Here is a 7,325-nt window from a genome sequence, read left to right on the forward strand (position 1 = left end):
TGTTGAAAGTGTTGGTTTGAATTCCAGCTCTCTTTTCCTCATCTGTAGAGTAAGGATTATAATAGTACCTGCCTCATAAGGTTATTGTGAGGATTAAAGAGTAAATGCATACAAGGAACTTAGAAAAGTGTCTACCACGCAGTTTATTCAGTAAATTAGCTTTTATCATAAGCACTAGCCCATCACTCACTACCCTTGTACAAGCTGCCAAGGACTTGCCTGGAATCACTATTCTCAAAGACCCATTTCCTTGGAAATACTCTGGGGAAATACTAACAGGAGGTTTTATTTAAGGCAGCCAATGTGCACCCAATGTATGATGATTAGACTAGACTATCCTGGAGTCTTTCTCAACTTTGAAATTAAATTAATACAGGGTGCTATTAAAGGAGAGTGAACGGGCTTTCCTTTAATTTCCTACACCTGACCATTCTTGGTCTCACATCCCCAGTATTGTGCTCCGTAGCAGGATAAAAGGATTACTTACCTTTTAAAAGTGGCAGGAGGGCTTCCCTGGTGGCGCAGCGGTTGAGAGTCTGCCTGCCTGTGCAGGGGACACGAGTTTGTGCCCCGGTCCGGGAAGATCCCACATGCCGCGGAGCGGCTGGGCCCGTGAGCCATGGCCACTGAGCCTGTGCGTCCGGAGCCTGTGCTCCGCAACGGGAGAGGCCACAACAGTGAGAGGCCCGCGTACCAAAAAAATAAAATAAAATAAAAGTGTCAGGAGATACTCAGGAGGATCTCCAAAACCAGACTGAAGACTACACAAACCGAGACCGCGCCCACGCCTCCCGCCGCCGCCGTGGGAATGGAACCATCTACCCCAAGTGCCGGAAGCCAGCTCGCGCCGACCGCAGCGCGCCACTCTGCGTCCTACCGCGCGGAGGCCCGACGGGTGTCATCGCGAGACCAGCTCGCTGAAATGGCCGCAGCCAGTCAAGGAAACTTGGAGGTGAATTTTGAGTCACTGGACCTTGCAGAAGTTGCTAAAAAGCAGCCAGGGTGGTGCAAGCTGTTTGGGCAGGAATCTGGTCCTTCAGCTGAAAAGTATAGCGTGGCAACCCAGTTGTTAATTGGAGGGGTCACTGGATGGTGCACGGGTTTCTTATTCCGGAAGGTTGGAAGGTTGGCTGCCACAGCTCTGGGAGGTGGATTTTTCCTGCTTCAGCTTGCAAACCATACTGGCTACATCAAAGTGGACGGGCAGCGGGTAGAGAAGGATATGAAAAAAGCCAAGGAACAGCTGAAGATCCGCAAGAGCAACCAGATACCTACGGAGGTCAAAAGCAAACTAGAGGAGGTGGTGTCGTTTGTGAAGAAGAATGTTCTAGTGACTGGTGGATTTTTCAGAGGCTTTCTGCTTGGTATGGCCTCCTAAAGAGGATGACTTCACTTCCTTATTCCTGGTTCTTCCAGCCAGCAGCCTCTTCACTCCATCATAGCATAGCAAGTCTCTCCTCTTGGTCCTCTTCTCCCATGCCTTCCTCCCTGCTGTGGTGTATCTGAACGGCTTCTGTAGGCATCTGTTGGTACAAGTGGATAAACGCCCCACCATGACCTTGACGGCAACGGAGGAGACAGTAGACATTAACTCTTCTCCCACCACACTCCCCCCTTGACTAATCTCTAGGTCAGCAAGAATATTCCTATCTCTTCTGTGTAAGATACCAGAACAGGGTACAAGATGGCTCACCATGGAGCATGAGTGGATCCTCAAAGGTTGTCCCAAACCTGATTAGGAAAAGAAATAACAACCATGTAAGATACCTTACTATGTTCTGCATGGAAAGGAACTGAATACATTTGCCTTTAAGCATAAAAGATTTTGGTATCTTGGTGTCTACTTTCTTTTGTAGTAGATTTTAAGTTACAGAATGAGAACTACTTCTACTGGCTCTAATTATCCTGACAAAATGGTAGCATGTGCACTACACTTGAAATATCTGAATACAGCATGAACTCGTTCTAAAGATACATATGCTGAGCTGAAGGTATTGTGTTTGGTGGGAAGGTCTTTAGGGAAACCAACCAATAGATACATTTAGGATGGTCAGACTTACTGAATCATTTAGAGTCATTCAGGTATTATCTAGGGATGTTTTCCACCATACAGGATAATACATCTCATGATTGTTTCCAAAGGATTTATTTATGGTAAAATAAGTGACTTTAGGTGGAAGAGGGAAGAAGCTATTGGATTTGTATTTAATAGAAAAGGTTTTAAGCTTTGAAATGTGAAATATTCTTTACCTCTTGTCAAAACATCAGGGCTAGCCATAGCTCCTCTGTGCCAATTCTACTATTTCTTTATCCAGTTAGTTATGAAATATATAACATTTGAAGCAGAGTTTTTGAATGGTGGCATTCCACGCATTAAGAATTGAGAACAGTAGCAACAGCACATGTGAAATAAATTATTTTCATCAAAGGTAATCTGCTGTCTCAGGATGACCCCAACTCTTTGAATTTTTCTTTAAAATAAAAGTTTATAGATATACACATGCTTAGAACCTTAACACATTTTTCTGTAATGGCCTTCTATTGTACCATCTAGAATATCCACTGCAGGAAGGCAAGGCTTGTATCTTCACCATTATATCCATGGAGCCAAGCACTTTATAGGTGCTCGGTATCTGTTGAATATATGAATAATGAGCTCATAGAAAAGTATCTGGAAAAGGGACTGATCCACAGGATTTGTGAGACTTTATGAGTTCTAAAAATTCAGAAAACTTGGAATTACTTCTTAAACTTGCAGGTGATCCCTTGCAAAATGTATGCTTTTAAGGCCTTCCTTTTAAAATGTTTGTCTTTTAACTGACCTTGTGAATGATGCATTGAATTTGGAAATTGTAGCTACTAGTGGATGTGTGGAATTTTTTAGAATGCATCCATTTGCATTTTTCTCCTTATTATGTTATGGTAGTATTTAAAGGCAACATTAAGTTGTTTTGCTTGTAATTTGTATGAATTATATACAAATCATAATGGTAAAAAAAAAAAAGACTGCGCCCATTTCTCAGGAACAAGCAGACCCACATTAGCCAAAATGTGAAAACCAGAAGGACTAAAAGGATTGAAATACCAGAGAATTTATTAATATAATACCTGACATCAGTAAGCTGAAGGACGATGTGTAGGAAACTTAACAATCCTTGGTGAGTCATTATTCTTTAGTAAATGGGGATAAAAATATCTAATTTCAAAGATAACTCTGCAAGAGTGAATAAGCTACATCACTCCACATTTCTATCCTGAATTTAGAAGCCATATGGAGGTTTGTTATTTAAATAAAAACAGTATTTAAAAATAACATGTCAGGGCTTCCCTGGTGGTGCAGTGGTTGAGAGTCCGCCTGCTGATGCAGGGGACACGGGTTCGTGCCCTGGTCCGGGAAGATCCCACATGCCGCGGAGCAGCTGGGCCCGTGAGCCGTGGCCACTGAGCCTGTGTGTCCAGAGCCTGTGCTCCGCAACGGGAGTGGCCACTACAGTGAGAGGCCCGCGTACCGCAAAAAATAAATAAAATTTAAAAAAAATAAAAATAACATTTCAGATATTACTAGATCTTTATTAAAGTATCATCAGTACAAAGTACCGATGTGCTATGAAGTGAATTGTTTCCACAAGTATCTATTTCCTCTATTTTTTTAAAATCTCTAGTCAAATATTACCTTCCTCCTCAGATTCCTCAGAATCTTCCAATTATAATAACAAGGATCTCCTAGAGTTTTCAACGTAGGGTCCAAGGTGGGTCTACTCTATGCTGCGTTCTAAGGATAGCAGAAATATATTATAGCAAGTTCTCATGGCTTTTTGCCCATTTATTGGAGTATAGAGTAAAGAAAGAAAATACTCTTTTCACACTGGTGCCCTTTGAAATGAGGACCTTTGCTCCATAGAGCTTTCCTTAGTATGTGAAAAGTTAAAATAAAGAAAATAAAGTGTTTTCATACTTTCTACATTGAAATAACAATAGAAATAAAAATAATTCTGTCCTGTTGGGGCATTTTCGAGTTTCCAGCCTTTGGTTCAGTTTAAAACATAATGTTGGTGCCAAGAGATTTCATGCTCCAGTGGAAGGGAGAGAATCAGAGCCCATCACTGGTTCTGGGTAATCTGGATAATCTTGGATGAGGTTTAAAGTATTCAATTGGATCTGGATTGGAATATAGGATTATGCAGCCAATATTTTGTTTAAAACCCATGTCTTTACAATTAATTGTATAAATTCCCTTCTTATATTTCAGAAAAAAGTCCAGATCATGTAGCATAAGTGCTAGCTAGCTACAAACTGAAGTTCTCATCAGGACATTGTGTTGCCTGCACTTCCCTCAGAAAATAAAGATGTTAAAGCTGCAATGATACTTGTAAATTACCCAGAGAAAACAGATACAAACTGTGCCTTGTCCTCAAGTAGCTAAAAAATTCAAAACAAAGACTCACTTTCACCTCAAGTAGTAGGGCTAATTAGAGCCTAAAATAGGTTTGGCTTCAATTCTCTAGATAATCTACTGTGTGTTTATTTAGTCTGAAATTAGAAGCTTAAAAATAAATCAACTTTCAAGTAAAAGCTAAATGACTTTGAAAACCAACTTCCAGAAGTGTTAGACTTTAAAATGACCTCTTTGAGTGGCCTATGTGTAAATATAGTTAATAAACATTGGTCTTATTTACTTTAGATTTGCACCTCAAAACTTAAAAATATTAATAAATTCAAAAGAAGCTTCCTAACCTGCCTATCACAAATTCACATTCTTGACAAATTACACACACACACACACACACACACACACACACACACACACACGCACATACTGTATGTCCCCATCTTTCTGCTTACCTTAGTCTCAGGGAAGCACTCACAACAATCTTCACCGTGTAGGACTGTCAATCTCAATTTTGTCTGCACTTTACAATCACCCTGGGAACTAAAGCTCTGGCTATACTGAGCACCAATTAAATCAAAGTCTCTATAGTTGGGACCCAGGCATCACGTTTGTAAAACTCCCCAGGTGAATCCAATATACAGCCAATATTGAGAACCACTCTTGGAGGAATTAGTTTTTCTACAGAATGCCTGAAAACCACCAAAAGCACCCAATTTTTTTCTCATCATTCTCACTCTCAGTTTTTCCCCTTTGGTTGGTTTATCCTCTCATATGCTTAACTGAATTCCATCACTCTGAGTGTAAAAAAGTCAGGAAAGAAAATAGTCCTACATCATTTCAATTTTTTAATTCACTTATTCAATCAATAAATATTTTCTATATATCTTCTACATAAGTCCAGGCTTTACAAGAACTTATTAAAGCAGCAGGCTTTCCCCAAGGGACCTCACAGCATAATAGGGAAGATGGTCAGGAGCAAAGTACATTCCAGTGTTGGTTGATGAGCACTGAAGCTGAGGTACAGCGGGGACATAAAGAACTGTTTTCCTTGTAGGCATCTGGGACCGCATTACAAAAAGACTGCATTTGAGTTGGTCAGGAAGGTGGAGCAGGTGGCCTAAGTAAACAGAGGGGGTAGTGGAGTAGCATTCCAGGCAGAGAGAAAATCTGCATAAAGGCATAGAAGCATGAACAAGTCCAGTGAGTCAGGAGCCTTAACTAGTTTGGTGTGGCTGGAGGGCAGTGGTGTGTGTGTGTGTGTGTGTGTGTGTGTGTGTGTGTGTGTGTGTGTGTGTGAGTAGGGATGGAAATTGTGGTATCTAAGGTTGGAGGAGAAGGCAGGAGAAAGTGCCCCATGCATCAAAGATGAATTGAGCCTGGAATTAGCCCTTGACGTTACTATGTAAATTTATTATATGTTTTAAAAATTCCATTGACCTTTAGGAAACGGGATTACTGTTGAATATCTATCATCTTGATGAATATCTTGGAATACATTTTATTATTAAACCACGTGTTTGTGTATATGTGTGTATGAAATTAGAGCACTAGTGTGGAAAACAAAGACAGAGCATACTTGACAATAAGAAATCAAGTAATTATTCTGATTTTAAATTTGCAATTGAATTAGAAGGTAGAAAGTGAGAAAGAAAATCAAGTCCTTTTAGACTTTGGATATTGGGTGACCTGACTGTGATTATTGTCTTCAATCACAAATCACACACGGAGAAGACACAGCAGCACATTTGTAACATCTTCCTTAACATAAAGGATAATGTGTGTATGGGTGGCTAAACTAGTAAAAGTTCTCTGTACTTCGATTTAGACTACCCTTATCATTTCCTCTTGTGTAAATCCCATTCCACTCCAACGCCTGGTCCTCCAGCACCTTCCTGAATCCCTACCCCTTCACATGTCCCATATACAACCTCTCCCTGGACTCTACAAGCATCCATTCATCTGTATCTCTCTCTGCCTCTTATAAATGACAAATCCATGTGTTTGATTCTTCCTTTAGAACAGGATCTGTACCTACTTTTTAAAAATAGACATTTATTAAGTGCCTAGTACCATTCACATACATCATCTCATTTAACCCTTCCAGCAGCCAGTACTGTAACTTAGAAGCTATTTTCCAAACACTCAGGTGAGGAAATCAAAGTTCAAAAAGGTAAATGGCTTTCCCCAGATTATACAAGGAACAAGTATATGAAGCATCTGAGTCAAATTTGGAACCAGGCTCTCTTATTCCATCTACTATGCACCCATTATTCTTACTGAAAGAAAGAGTCCAGCATCATGTTTTGTAGAGAATAGGTACACAATACACGTGTTTAATAAATAGCTTCTATGTTGCTTTCCTTATATGCGTGTATGTCTAAATGTGTATAAGCACACCCATACTCGTATCCTATGTAGATGCAGACAGGTGCACAGACAATTCCCAATTACAAACTCGATGTGTCCCAAATACTGGATAGTTAAGTGAGTTGTGAGAGATGCAAAACACTTTTTCTACAGAAACAATTTCATACAAAGAAGGTAAGGCATCACATGGACCCGCTCCATGCCTTCTGAACACACAAAGTATCAGAACGCAAGTAGCCACCATATACACAATGTCTCATTTGAAAATATATTCTTAGTTTTGTTTTCTCCTGAGCCAGGAACTGGGACTTCTCATCATCCGATCTCGCCAGCTTGGGGGGATGTGAGGATGAGAACCGTTCCAGATGTGTAGATGCTCCAGATGTATTACAGACCATAAATGCATGCTGAAAAAAAACCCATAAATACATGCCACAAAATGCATATGACACACAGACATCTGTCATGTAAGCTCCAAGAGGACAGAGATTCTTGTTTTGTTCACTGATGGATCCCAAACCCTTAGAACAGTACCTAACACATAATAGGCACTTAATAAATATTTTTA

The 7,325-nt window shown here is 40.3% G+C and overlaps 1 pseudogene across 1 annotated transcript; it reads left to right on the forward strand.

Moving 5' to 3' along the window:
* Positions 1 to 808: 808 nt before the first annotated feature.
* On the forward strand, positions 809 to 1,430 carry LOC112395948 (FUN14 domain-containing protein 2 pseudogene; annotated as a pseudogene). Its single transcript, XR_003002471.1, has one exon. The product of XR_003002471.1 is annotated as an FUN14 domain-containing protein 2 pseudogene (transcript).
* Positions 1,431 to 7,325: the final 5,895 nt, after the last annotated feature.

The sequence above is a fragment of the Neophocaena asiaeorientalis genome, unplaced genomic scaffold, assembly GCF_003031525.2.
Source record: "Neophocaena asiaeorientalis asiaeorientalis breed wild unplaced genomic scaffold, Neophocaena_asiaeorientalis_V1.1 scaffold162, whole genome shotgun sequence".
NCBI classification, from domain to species: Eukaryota; Metazoa; Chordata; class Mammalia; order Artiodactyla; family Phocoenidae; genus Neophocaena; species Neophocaena asiaeorientalis.